Source organism: Salvia miltiorrhiza, unplaced genomic scaffold (genome assembly GCF_028751815.1).
Source record: "Salvia miltiorrhiza cultivar Shanhuang (shh) unplaced genomic scaffold, IMPLAD_Smil_shh original_scaffold_386, whole genome shotgun sequence".
Taxonomy (NCBI): Eukaryota; Viridiplantae; Streptophyta; class Magnoliopsida; order Lamiales; family Lamiaceae; genus Salvia; species Salvia miltiorrhiza.
The window spans coordinates 2157-16899 of NW_026651539.1; the positions used below are offsets into that span (position 1 = coordinate 2157).

Below are 14743 nucleotides of genomic sequence, written 5' to 3' on the forward strand. Positions count from 1 at the left end.
TCATAAGGTCCTACAAATCGGGGCCTAAGTTTTCCCTTGACACCAAACCTAGTTATCCCCTTGGTAGGAGATACCTTTAGGAAGACCTTGTCTCCTATTTCAAAATGTAACTCAGTTCGACGTGCATCAGCGTAAGATTTCTGTCTATCTTGTGCCTCCTTATTCGCCCTCTGATCTGGCGGACTATCTCAACCATCTCATTGACTATGTCTGGTCCTAAAACTTTTCTCTCACCCACTTCATCCCAATAAAGCGGTGATCTACATTTTCTTCCATATAATGCCTCATATGGTGCCATATCGATAGTCGCCTGGTAACTGTTATTATAGGCAAATTCAATCAATGGCAGCACTGTTTCCCAACTTCCACCCCTGTCTAACACCACTGTTCTCAACATATCTTCGAGGGTCTGAATTGTCCTTTCAGACTGCCCATCTGTCTGCGGGTGGAAGGCGGTGCTGAAATTTAGCCTCGTGCCTAACTCCTTTTGTAAGCTCATCCAAAATCTAGAAGTAAATTTTGAGTCTCGGTCTGAAGTGATTGACACGGGTACACCGTATAAGCGTACAATCTCTCGAACATACAACTGAGCTAGCTTGTCTGACCCGTGTGTGATCGGTATTGGTATAAAATGAGCACATTTTGTGAGTCGATCCACTATTACCCAAATAGCAGTGTTTTCTCTCTTTGTTTTGGGCAAACTGGTCACAAAATCCATTGCAATGTGCTCCCACTTCCATTCTGGAATTTCCAACGGTTGTAGTTTTCCAAATGGCCTTTGGTGTAAGGCCTTCACCTGTTGGCATGTCAGGCATTTCTCCACAAATGACGCTATGTCTCTCTTCATGCCTTCCCACCAAAAGTGTTTCTTTAGGTCCTGATACATCTTAGTGCTCCCTGGGTGGGCAGTATAAGGGGTATCGTGAGCCTCACTCATGATTTTATCCTTAAGCTCATCATCGTGGGGAATGCATATTCTTCCCTCAAAGATGATAGCATTATCTGCTGCTTCTTGATAATTCTTGACTTCTCCTTTCCTTACTGTTTCCCGTAGTTTCTCCATTTTCTCGTCTTTTCTTTGTGCTTCTACAATCATCTTGCTCAAGCTAGGTATTGTTGCAACAACGCTTGCTATCGTCCCTGGTGGTTTAACCACTTCTATGCTCATTTTTCCAAACTCTTTGATGAGCTCATTCTTTTGGGTGACGAGACATCCCAACCTAGATTGAGTTTTACGGCTCAATGCATCAGCTACTACATTGGCCTTACCCGGGTGGCAGTTAATACCGCAGTCATAATCCTTCACTAGTTCGAGCCACCTTCTTTGTCTCATGTTAAGGTCCTTTTGCTCGAAAAAGTACTTCAGGCTTTTGTGGTCTGTGAAAATCTCACACCTAACTCCATATAGGTGGTGTCTCCAAATCTTCAACGCATGCACCACTGCAGCTAACTCCAGATCATGAGTCGGGTAATTCAGTTCATGTGGCCTAAGCTGTCGTGACGCGTATGCTATCACTTTTCCTTCTTGCATTAGTACACAACCGAGTCCATTTTTGGACGCGTCCGTGTAGATCACATATTCCTTGTCAGCTGTTGGGACGGCTAACACTGGTGCCGTAGTAAACTTTTTCTTGAGTTCTTGGAAGCTCTTCTCGCACTCCTCTGTCCAAGAAAATTTTATTCCCTTCCTGAGTAGTTGCGTCATTGGCCTTGCAATTTTGGAAAATCCTTCCATAAACCTCCGATAGTAACCTGCCAATCCTAAGAAACTTCTTATCTCATTAGGGTAGTAGGCGATTTCCATTCGCGCACTGCTTGCACTTTTTCAGGGTCCACTTTAATCCCTTCTGATGACACAATATGTCCTAAAAACGTGACTTCGCTGAGCCAAAACTCGCACTTGCTGAATTTGGCATAAAGGCGCTCCGTCCTCAACGTTTCTAGAACAATTCTCAGATGTTCCTCATGGTCTTTCTCGTTCTTCGAGTAGATCAGGATGTCATCTATAAACACCAAGACAAATTTATCTAAGTACGGATGAAACACTCGATTCATGAGGTCCATGAATACGGATGGCGCATTAGTTAGCCCGAATGGCACAACTACAAATTCATAGTGGCCATACCTAGTTCGAAATGCCGTCTTAGGTACGTCTTCTGGTCGAATCTTCAGCTGGTGATAACCAGACCGCAAATCAATCTTCGAGAACACGCTTACTCCCTTGAGCTGGTCGAAAAGGTCATCTATCCTTGGTAAAGGATATTTGTTCTTCAGTGTCACTTTGTTCAGTTCCCTATAGTCTATGCACATTCGCAATGTGCCATCCTTTTTCTTCACGAAAAGTACGGGTGCACCCCAAGGTGATACACTTGGCCTAATGAATCCAAGTTCCAAAAGTTCTTGCAGTTGTATCTTGAGTTCTTCCAACTCTTTAGGAGCCATTCGGTATGGTGCCTTCGAAATGGGAGCTGCCTCGGGCTCCAAATCAATGGTAAACTCAATTGGTCTGTCCGGTGGTGGCCCTGGTAGAATCTCTGGAAATACATCTGAAAAATCCCGTACAATTGCTACATCTTCTATGCTCCTTTCAGTTCCCGGTTCTCCGTGCAAGTATACGAGGTAAGCTGGGTATCCCTTCTTCATCATTCTCGTTGCTTGTAGAGCGGAGGTGATCATCTTTCTTCTTCCCATGCTAATTCCGTGGAAATGTGACGGCTCCCTTCCTGGGGTCGAAATGATATCCGTCTTTCATTACATAGGATGGTGGCGTAATTTTCAGCCAGCCAGTCCATTCCTAGAATTATGTCCACGTCTCTCATCGGTATAACATATGAGTTGTGCACCACCATCTTGAGTGATCCTATGTTCAATTCTAAGTTCAAGCACACATGTTTGACTATCGTCATCCCTCCTATAGGTGATGATATACTCAACTCCTGGTCAGCTCTTTCCATTTTAAGTTTTAAGGTGTCGACACATGTACTTGAAATGAAAGTATGCGATGCGCCCGTATCAAACAGAAGTACGACATGGGTATTAAGTAGCATGCCCATACCTGCCAGGTTTCCCTGGTTGTTCTCGGGCTGCTTCTGCCTCATAGCATAGGCTTTAGCACGACGAGGCTTTTCATGTTGTTTCTGTTGTCGCTGCTGTTGTTGGCGGGCCTGTTGCTGATACGGTTGTTGAGGTTGTGGTTGGTACGGTAGCTGTTGGTGCTGCTGTGGCTGCTGATACTGTGGTTGCTGCCTTGGGCATGGTTGGGGCAGAGCTTGAATTGCTCGCAGAGGTGGAGCCTGGATAGGTGGGTTTGGTCTTGAACCCGTTCCATGTTGCTTATTCAGGCACCGGTTTGCATAGTGCCCCTTCTGGTTACAGATATAGCAACTATCACTGCCGGCCTTACAGATTCCCACATGATTTTCGTTACATTTGGGGCAATGTGGGGCTCTCTGTTGGTTATTTCCCATCTGTTTCGGTGCACTCTGGCCTCCATAGCCCTGTGACTGGAAGACCCGTCCCTGCCATGGCCTCTTCTCGCCTTGGTTCGGTTTACTGTTGTCCCATCTCCTTTTCCCTTTAAAATTCTGATTATGATTTTGATCCTATGGAGGTGCTGGCGCAGGTACAATTGCAAGTCTTTCTCCAGGCATGGCTGCCTCAATGTCTAACGCTCGGCTGAGCGACTCAGTGTAAGACAATCCTCCGTGGCTTGCCAAAGCCATCCTAATTTCGTGCCTCAGACCGGCACAAAACTTTTCAGCCATCTTTTTATATGTGTCAACTTGTTCCGGCGCATATCTAGACATATCGCAGAACATTCTGTCGTATTGAGTTACCGACATCTTCCCTTGTTTCAGATTGTAAAATTCAGCCTCCTTTTTCTTGCGGTAGCTCTTGGGTATATACTTGTCATATATACCGGCTTTGAATTGTTCCCAAGTCAGGTTTTCTAACTGCTCTGCTGTCATCGTTTTCATCCTTGCTTCCCACCAGAAATCAGCTGACCCAGTCAACTGAAAGGACATACAAGTCAGACGTTCTTGGTCGGTGCAACGCAGGAAGTTGAAAATGCGTTCAATAGCGCGAACCCAAGTTTCAGCTTCTGCCGGGTCTCCTGTCCCGTTGAAGGTAGGTGGGTTCTGTCGCAAGAATAATTCTTCAATCTATCGTTTTGGCTGAACAGGTGGTTGAACTATTTCGGTTTCTGGTTCTGGCCCTGTTTCTGGGTCTCTTCTTTCATTTCGGGGAATCCTGCCCCCTCCTCTTGTTCGTCCTCGTTTTGGTGGCATTCTATTAGGTCAAAACACAAGTTGTTAATGCAACAACACAAGGCATACTATTGTTCTTATCGTTCTATCCAACTTCTCTCGGACGCCTTTACTTTGTTGGCATTCCGATGAGTCGACATATAGTCACCAATGTAATACACAGATGCATATCATCGATTCTGTAAATTGTTTTCTTGATTCTCAAATCTCGCTCATACTCTTCCTCATGAAAGTATATAAATAACATAGCGGAAGTGACTTGCCGCAAAAGACTGATAGGGTCGCTACATAGACATGGGAAATTAGTATCAATGAGGACTATTTCATCAACAATTGAATATAGATCTGGTGATCTATCCAAGCATTATACACGATGAACTAGCTATCTAGCAAGGTCATCATGAAAGAGCTCAGTTCCGAAATGCCCTATGAACCATCATTTTCGTACTAATACTTATCAAAATAACTAAGCCAACATAGGGGCATACAAAAGCATCGAAATGATCATCGTTTTTGAAATACACAAATAACGTCCTACTAAATGCACAAGAGAATGTCTGTATGCATTACGTGCTTGACCCTTGGATTGAAGCATACGTGTTTGACTGATTTAATCTGATGAGTATCTGCTTGTCCTTGGGTCACAGAAAATCTACCAATAGCTAGTATATCGCAATGATTCAAATCACAAATGGCAATTAGGCAAAGTGTTTCAATAATTTGCCAAATAATTGAAAATGAATAACCATAGGGTAGAAATGAATTGACTGAAAGGTCGAAACGAAATGACCTAATAGTCTGAACCCGTTTGGCTTTTTAGATGAAGGTTTAAAATATATAGGTTTAAAGACCCATATATGACGACTACTGAGATTTTGGCCATGTGGACTGGCCAGGTCCGACATAACTACTTCTCTCTCACTCGGAAATACTTTTCCGAACTTGGAAACTCTTATTCCTTGGCTGCAAAAGGTATATTTGGTCTAAAATCACTACTTTCTTCTTAATATCTTGAACATGTCCTTGAGAATATTCTAGAGCTTCTCAAACTTGGAGTCTGCCTCCTAGTTTAATGCAATCCTTAACATCTTCTATAGGTGAAATAAGGTAGGCTCGACCTTACTCAACAATGTTCCTCTATATGATCTTACTGTAGTACTTCTAGTACTTAGTGTTCCTTCACATAGCTCTTGAAATGCAACCATATAATTTGAAGCACTCTTCCGTGTTATTGCAAAAGACCTTCTGAATCATCACGCATTCAATAAGGAAATAGCTTTTGCTCATCTGAGTACCTTTATAGGATATGTGTCCCCATGTGTAATTCTAAGTCATGGAATGACCTTAGTCAATGCTTGCATTCTGGCTACTAAAGTGAATGTTTAGTCTAAAATGTTCTAACTGGGGAATGTCTCTGATCGACTAAGGTATGCATACTTAACCTGCTTAGTCTCTCATCATAATCTCAATCTCTTAACTTTAACATCGAACCATTGTCGATATTTCTAGCTCTTGTTAAACTCCAAACCATCTTCAGGAACTCCTCCCGTCTTACGCACTTGTATAGATTTTTCTAGTCAATCATAATGGTTGGTAACTTCTAGTTACCCATGGCACCTATCCTCCTTTCGATTTGTAGCAGGTGATCGTAATCAATAGGGATTCTAAATCATGCTCACGTGTAATATAATAGGTAATTGTAATCATAAAGGTTCTGAATATCTGAAACTGTAAGCTGGCAGTTCTAATCGCGATGCTATAACATCATACACAAAGTGTTATAACTGCATATGAATCCGACTCTGAAGTTCAAACATAAATCATGAAGGTTCTCTTCATGCCATAACTGGTGATAATCGAGAGTTAGTAATGAGTCTTAGCTCATTATGCGATAGCTAGCTGATTAGATAAGTCACACTCGTCGCTACGAGCAATGACTCACGTGATCTATCATCAAATAAGGCAATAGTCGATTCGGTGTTCTGTCACGCGTGAACAACCTGAATAAAGAACTATGCCTGCTTCAGTGATTCGTGCGTGGCACTCTGCTTGCACTGCTTTCATTGGATTCTCTTCCTCTTTCTTAGCTCTTCACCATGGCTATAGTGAAATATAACTGAGTTTCTAGCTTCTATTGTTCTGCTCGTAACAGTGATCATGCATTCTTAACGCATCTAAGTTCATTGAGATATCTAATCAATCAATAAAGTATAAAACTTGAATGTAAGCATCAGTACATTCATATAAAACGTGAACTTCTCAATATTTTAAAATCATTACCACATTCTATCTTGCTGAGCATGACGATGTGATGAAGTGATGAGCTTTGGTTGACTGACTCATATATACTAGTGATCATACTAGAAAAATGGGCTAACTCTAGGGTTCAGAGCAAATGAACTGCTCTGATACCACTCTGTCACGACCGGTCCTAATTAAGGATAATTAAGCCGGGAAATCGTGGCTAATGGAGGGAGATTAGAAGCGGGGTAGAAAGGGGAATAATCAAACAAGAAAGGATCGTATTTCATCATTGTTAACAACATAGATATCTATAATATAACAGAGTTTTTTTTGTCGTATAGACTCAAATAACTAACAAGTTCGGATAACTCCGACTTATCCAAAATAACATAAAACTTCTGAGTACGCAGCGGAATAAGGTTCTGATTACATGTATGAAGACATGTAACCCTAGAGTTCATTAATACATAATAAGACAAAAGAGTCCCGCTCGTCACTTCATCACCATCGGCAGCTGCTCAACCTGCACATTTAAAAATACATGCAGGGCTGAGTACAAAAGTACTCAGTGGGCACATATGCCTACTATGAAATATAACATGCTTCGTAAAATTGTAAATTGTCATGCCATCATAAACAGTACAGCAAGGGAGTTTTTCGCTAAAGGCCCAAGCTTACTAAATTCATTTGTGATTCTTAAAGTTCGTCTGCAGACTAAGTTCTCTTGTAATCTATCATATCTGGAACTTTGTGCCGGAGAGGTGGCCACCTCTCACGGTCACTTGACCGGCCAACCCGCTAGATGACTCACGGTCACTGGTGTACACTAGCCCTGGCAGGATAGCTATCAACTGCTCAGGACCCGAATTCGATTACATAACTGGCAAAGCCACATCAGATAGATATCATACCAAACATTGAAACATTTATGGCAAGACAACAGTTGAAATAATTTTCAGTTCAATGATTTTGCAATGAAATAACTGTTCAAACATAACATTAAACTCATTTGATATATATATGAAAGTAACCCACCTGATAGCAAAGCTTTGCTACATATTAGTGACTCCTTGACGAGCTCTTATTCTTGCGCTCGACCTTTAATCCGAGAAAATAACGTAAGACTTTAAATCGAGGGAAAATTCTCAATTAAATGAGAATGCGTAATTAAACTATGCATGAATCTCGTATGCATGAACTATTATTCTGAGATAATAATCAGGGAATTTCTATTGTTAATCCAGGCTATCGGATTTAAACAAAAGCTAAGTCTCGTCTCATGAAGCCGGATAATTAACAAAAATTAATCCGTTCTCTTCGGGGTGTTCTAATCCGTCAATTAAATAAACCCCGCTCCTCGTAGTCAATAGAAAATAAATACTTCAACTTATTCGCTTTATAATCTCATAATTAATCGGGCTTAATAAATAAGAACAAGTAATGTTATAAAATTAAAAAAAAATAAAATAAAATAAAAAGGCTCAACATAAGGCACATAAGAATCACAATCAAACATCATCAAAACATGCTCTGCTTTTACACTGACTCAACTTCAAAATTTAATCTGTTCTGACTCCGACATCTCCTGGACTCGAGACTCATACCGAAAGAAAGATCTTCGAGTCTAGTTTCATATAAAAAAAATAGAGTCGAAAACTCCAAGTGGTTTGAGAGATATGACGTTTTTACCACGATCTACCATGTTCGGCAGTTTTGAACAATCGAAAACTTGTATTTTTGAAAAATAGTAAACGTTGTCAAACTGGGCTCAACTTTGGTGGATATCTAAATAACACAATAAGGTTAATACCATAAAAATTTGGAAAGCTAGATCACCCAGGAAGCTACTGAAATAAATGACTCTTTTCTCTGTTCTCTGAAATTCTCAGTAGTAATGTGCAGTTTAGGTTTTACATTTTAAAGAAGTATCATACGAAGTTGGAATGGCTTGAAATTTTACCAGGGTACTCAAGACTCATGTAGGGACTTGCTATAAAATTTTCAAAGCTGTTAGACATCGACAAACCATCGATCACAGTAGGTCAGTAGGCCTACGAAATTCATATTTATAAGTCCTTAAAAATAATTTATATAAATCAAGAAATAATAGTTTAATCCCAAAAACATTCATTAAAAGTCCATCCTAATTTAAATAAAGAACGGATCTCATTTAAAATAAATAGTCCCAAACTTGTTACGCACATATACTAAATCTTTCACGAAACATCCTTTAAAATAAACTTTGATACATAGAAAATAATTCAACAACTTGAGCTCTTAAGGGGTTGTTTTACAACAGACACCAAATCTACCTCGGATCTCCAAATGAGGCTCCAAAAGACATTCTGGAAACTAGACATTTCAAGGATCATTCTCCAATTTGAATCGAATGAAAAACAATTCAAACGAGCAAGATATGCCCTCTCAAAGATGGGTATTTAACAAGCAAAAATCTGTAAATTTCATATTTCCAGATTACAACCAAGTCAGTGGGCTTTCTTTAAAAATTCATATCTCCCTTTACAAAACTCCACTGGGAACCCCAAAGGTCAATCTGGAAACTAGGGAGAGATCATAACACTCTCCAGTTGGATTTACTCTAAGAACCTTCATGGTTTAGAAGATATGACTATCTAAAGTTCAGTGCACAAAAAGAGTTCAAGTTTGGCAGATTCAGAACATAAATCGGAAAAACCACTTTAAGCTTCACCAAAAATTCTAAAACTGAACAAGTAAGTTCCCAACATGTCAGTGAATATTCAGTAGAAAGATAGGCTTGAGAATCAAATATTTAAGTCGGCCTTTTCCACCTCAAAGTCGTAGGTTTGTAAAATCTACTGGATGGTACATGGAATAAGAACTAGATTTCAAGAATTTATACCGGTTGTTTCCCTTACTCAAAAATGGTGAGGCCGATGTCAAAAGAAAGATACGGGAGTCTAGAGTGACATATTCAAGTTTCAAAGGTTTTCACCGAGTGAAACTTTACTTATGATCTCCCAAAGATTGTTTACCAAAAATGTATTCCAGATGGGCAGTGATGTTTACAAATTCATAAATAAATCATGCGAGCTCTAAATATTCTGAAATTTTACCAAAATATAGAAAATGTATGAAAGATGATACACAATTAATTTGGGAATTTTTGGGAACCGTTTGGATGGCTGGAATCGCCTTGCAAAACACTGCCGGAGCAGTGTGCTTATGGCAGATTCGCTGCCTTACCTCATGCACGGTTTTTCACCCAATAAACTCTAGCTTCGAGTGTTGGGGTACTACTGGACTGGAGCAGCTTGAAATCTTGGCAAAGTAGTTAAGCCAAGTCTTCCTTCTCTTTGTGATTGCTGTTGCGAAATGGAAGGAATGGGTGAAGTGTTGGAGTTGATGGGGAGCAAAGGTAGTGGAGATGGTGGGGAGCATAGGGTAGTGGAGTTGATGGAGTGGGGAACAAAATTAATGGAAAGAAAAAGAGAAGAAAAAGAAAGGAAAAAAAAATGTAGAGGAGAATTATTGATGTATTTTCTCTGTCTCGGTGATTCTGTAACTGTAAGATGGATCGTGTGCTCGTATATGCTTGATACTGTTTATTTAAATAAATCTCGTATTTCGACATGTGATTTCTCACTAAAACCGATAAATTATAAAATGAATCTAAATTAAATCCGTAGATTTAATTCGTTCGTTGTTCTGATATCTAAATTAAATCCGCAGATTTAATTAACTTCCTGAGTCGGAAATAATTCACGATCTGAGTAAAAATAAAATCAAATTTCATCTCGCTTAAATAAATAACGTGACTTTGCTAAGTCAGTTATAACTCTGAAATAATATCATTAACTGCTTTAACAATATAAATTCAGGATCATAAGCTGAATTCATATTAGGATAAAAACCGTTTTCATTCACTGATGAACAAAAATAAACACTCATTACTGGATTTAAAATATATAAAAGAGCGGGTCACTACATTATTACCCAAAAAGGAAACGTGTCAAGATTCGTGGGACGGTCCAAAAAGGAAAACGTGTCAAGATTCGTGGGACGGAGGGAGTATCTAACTAATTTCATAAATAATAAACACAAATCAAATTACAAAATACCAATAAAATTCAATATTCATATTACAATAATCTAGAATATTGTTTTGTAACTAACAAGCAAGTTTCACAATGATGTTGTGCAAATTAATTCGTCAGCTTCACCACCCTTCAATATTTTGATTATAACTTATTCAATTCAACTTTAAATAATGAACTGCTGCTTGCATTGGAAAGACAGTTCAGACACCTTTCCATCAATGTATTGTGGAGCTTCAGATTTCAAGTATCCGAAAAGTTGTGGACGTTAATTCCAATCAGCACAAAAACTGAAGAGTCTTTTTTTCTTAATGTTGGTGATTTTTAGATCCTTTTTATTTATTTCTTGCACTAAGTTTTCTTACTATTAGAGCCTATAAATCACCTATTTTATGGAGTAAAATGTAAACTTGAGTATTTGATAATTTGATTATATGGAGTTTGAGAATTAAGTTCAAGAATAGAAGTATTTTCGAAAATAGATTATTATATATTTATGATTAATTGATATTTGGAATTAAAGTGCATGATAACTTTAAGTGATAATCAAAATGTCCACATTACTTAACAAAAGATTAATGATAACAAAACAAAATTAAAAATATATTAATTCACAAATAACATAATCCCGCAGCCACCCACCCACCGCCTGACCGCCCCCTCTCTGCACCCCCGGCCCCATCCCCTTCTTGCAAGTTATATATTAAGGGTGTGTTTGCTTTTTATCCCTCTAAATGGAGGGATAATATAATGAGGTATAAATTTATCATTCAAAGTAGGGACTACATTTGTTATATCTTATTTGGTTTGAAGGATAATATATTTATTCATTCCTTATAAGGTGGTATAAAATTATACCACCATCTCTTAGGTATAAAATTATCCATTTCTCAAGAGATAAGGGGCTGCCCGAAAAATTATACAACCTGCCCGAATTTTTTTATACATCAAAGTAAACAAAGCATAAGGTGATATCCCTTCCTTATACCTCAAAGCAAATACACCCTGACTCTATAGTTTTATGTATTGACTTTGTAGTATATATATATATATATATATATATATATATATATATATATATTGAGATGGATGTAGGTATTTAGCAATTGTTTTTTGTCGGGATTTGATTGATCAACTCCTTTTAATTTCTTAATTTATTTAATTCTCATACATGTATATATTTCATATTTTCTATTAGACACGATTTTGACTAAATATTCTCATACAGGGAGAGGTTCAAATAAGAACCACTAAATAAAATTAGAACAGAGAACCATTTTAAACCATTCGATCATCAAGATCTACGGTGGATGGATCATCTTGGTGGATGAATGCAGATCCTGGGTTCGAATCCTGAAGGGAGCAAAAAATTTATTATTTTTGGATGCATTAAATTTAATAGCGAATGCATTAATTTATATAGTAGATGCATTGATTTTAATGGTTCTTATGTTCTCACGATAAGTGTGGTTCTCACTATAACCGCACCCTTCTCATACATGTATATGTATATATTTCTCATACATGTATATATTTCTTTATTTAATACTCATATATGTATATATTTCTTTATTTAATCACTAATTATAGAAAATTGAGGATCATGCCACACAAATGCCATGAAAATTACGGAGTGTTGTGGAAGGCAAACGCATAAGTTGATCAATGTCAAATAAAAAGAAAGAATTTCTTTAATCAATAAATGTCAAGCATTTAAGTAGATCAGAGCTAGCTTCAGGAAAACGATTATTCATCTCTTATATGATTAAATCAACAACCTAGCATTGCAACCATAACAATTTATAGTTATGAAATGAAAAATTAATACAAATAAAATGCAAGTGGCGCAGAGGATTATGAATTCGAGTTTGTCCAATGTAATTTTACATTTTTTTACGCAGATGGGATCCTCTGTCCCACAATATTGTGTGTACCACGTGTACCACTCTTCATTTTTTTATTTTATAAATTGTTTTTTATAAAAATAAAAATTATTATATTATTATAAACTCTAATTAGTATTTATCATTGAAAAATTAAAATTTAAAAAATTATATACCCTAACTTTGAATTAATGAACCCAAATAATCTATTATTAATTCAAATAAATATAAAAAAATTATTATAAACCCTAAATGGATGAGTGAACCCTTGTTAATTATCTTTATAATATATAAAAGCATAATAAATTAAAATGAAATAAAAAATAATTTATAAATATAAAGAAATGAAGAGTGGTACACGTGGTACACACTATATTTTGGGACAGAGGATCTCATTTGTTTTTTACGTGCTATAGAGTCATAGACTACTCAATATATATCTCTTTATCATTAATAAAGCATGGCATTAATATGAACAATTTATTGTAGCGTTAATGTCATGCATTGTTGTACTCTAGCTAGAGATATCAAATTAAATGATAAAAGCATGTGGACCGAGGACCACTATTTATGTGATAGTAAATACATTATACGTACCCTGTCATATTTGGTGTGTTATCTTTAAATCAATCCACGAAAGAATGCCAGGACCACCAAAAATAAAGATAGTTGTAAGAGAGATATAGAGTATAGAAAGAAGACAAAAGCACATTTTGCACCTTGTATTTATAATTTAATAGATACCTCTAATTGAGATAGATACATAAATACACATATAAATATACATATACTGTGTCATATATATATATATATATATATATATATATATATATATATATATATATATATATATATATACCTGAAAATGCAGCTTTACCGATATTTAATTACCATTTTTTTTGTCTTTATTTGAGTGGTCGTTCAAAATATTAACGACCGAAAATTCGATCATTATAAATATTAATTTTGGTCGGATTTTTTTACTATATTTTATTTTTAACGACCAAAGTTTTATTTATAACGATAGAATTTTTTGTCGCTACAAAAAAATTTATATATATATATAACAATCTAGCTTTTTGCCCCACGAGTATTTCGGCATTTAAATGTATTTTGGACTCAATCGCATATGTTTTAACGAATTTCCCAGTGGACCATCCATTTCAGTATAGTGCTCTAAATCAAGCGCGATTAACTTTGAAGTTTCTACCGCGAGAAGTCACTAGTATAGAACATGTGTATTATTGATATAAATAGCATTTATTAATTCATTTAAACTCTATTTCAATATACAATATCATTCGTGCATAACCTTAGAATATGTCGAGAGGATATCTAAGACTTGTGTTGCTGGCGAAAGAGTGATGATAAATATAATTAACGATCGATTTTAAAATAATAAAAAAATTAATATTATCGTTAATTTTCTTAAACAGAAAATATTATAGTTAAAAAATAATGATTGATTTTAAGAAATTCTCAACGATTTTAAAATATTACAGTTAAAATAAGAATATTATATTTTAATTTTTACTTATAATATATCAATTGTCTTATACCTTTAGATATATATATTTTTATTCTCAACAATATATACAAAATTATATCCCATATATATATATATATGGGATATATATATATATGTATATATATCCAAAAATTTAATATTGGAAATATTACATAGTTTTAAATATTTATATTTGAGAATAAAAAATGTGCACCAAAATATGAGTAATTCTCCTGGAGAAGTGATAAATTCAAAAAAATAAAAATTTCATCCTTAATAGGTTATGAACCTAGGACCATAAATTTATTTAACAAAGTGACGAGGTTGTTGTAGGTCTTCATGATTTAATTATTAAGAGCTCAAATTAGTTCATAGTTTATACTCCATCCGTCCATGAAAGAACTTCCAACTTTTCATTTTGGGGACATTCAACAAAACATTTCCTAGCTACTTTTGGATTATACCCTACCACTTATAAATACCACATTTACCCTTAATTTTCACCTTCTAACCACTCTCAATATTAATCACAACACATTTTCTCCACTCCTAATACACTCAACAACCTTTTTTCATAAAACTTTGAGTCAGAAGATTTTTTAGGACAGTAACTTATGTTGATTTGAAAATTAGGACAAAAACTTTCGAACTTGTAAAAATAGGACACTAATTAATAAGTGTCGTAAAAATAGGACATTTACTCGGCCGATAATTGGCCGAGAAATGTCCTGCGGGTGCAACACTTATTAATTAGTGTCCTATTTT

At 36.4% G+C, this 14743-nt stretch overlaps 1 long non-coding RNA gene across 1 annotated transcript; it reads right to left on the bottom strand.

The window, feature by feature from the left end:
- Positions 1 to 6817: 6817 nt before the first annotated feature.
- On the bottom strand, positions 6818 to 10455 carry LOC131004380 (uncharacterized). The gene is made up of 3 exons (XR_009094980.1): positions 9738 to 10455; positions 7548 to 7610; positions 6818 to 7035 (listed from the first exon to the last, which is right to left on the bottom strand). It is a non-coding gene; the product is annotated as an uncharacterized LOC131004380 (long non-coding RNA).
- Between the last annotated feature and the right edge of the window lie 4288 nt (positions 10456 to 14743).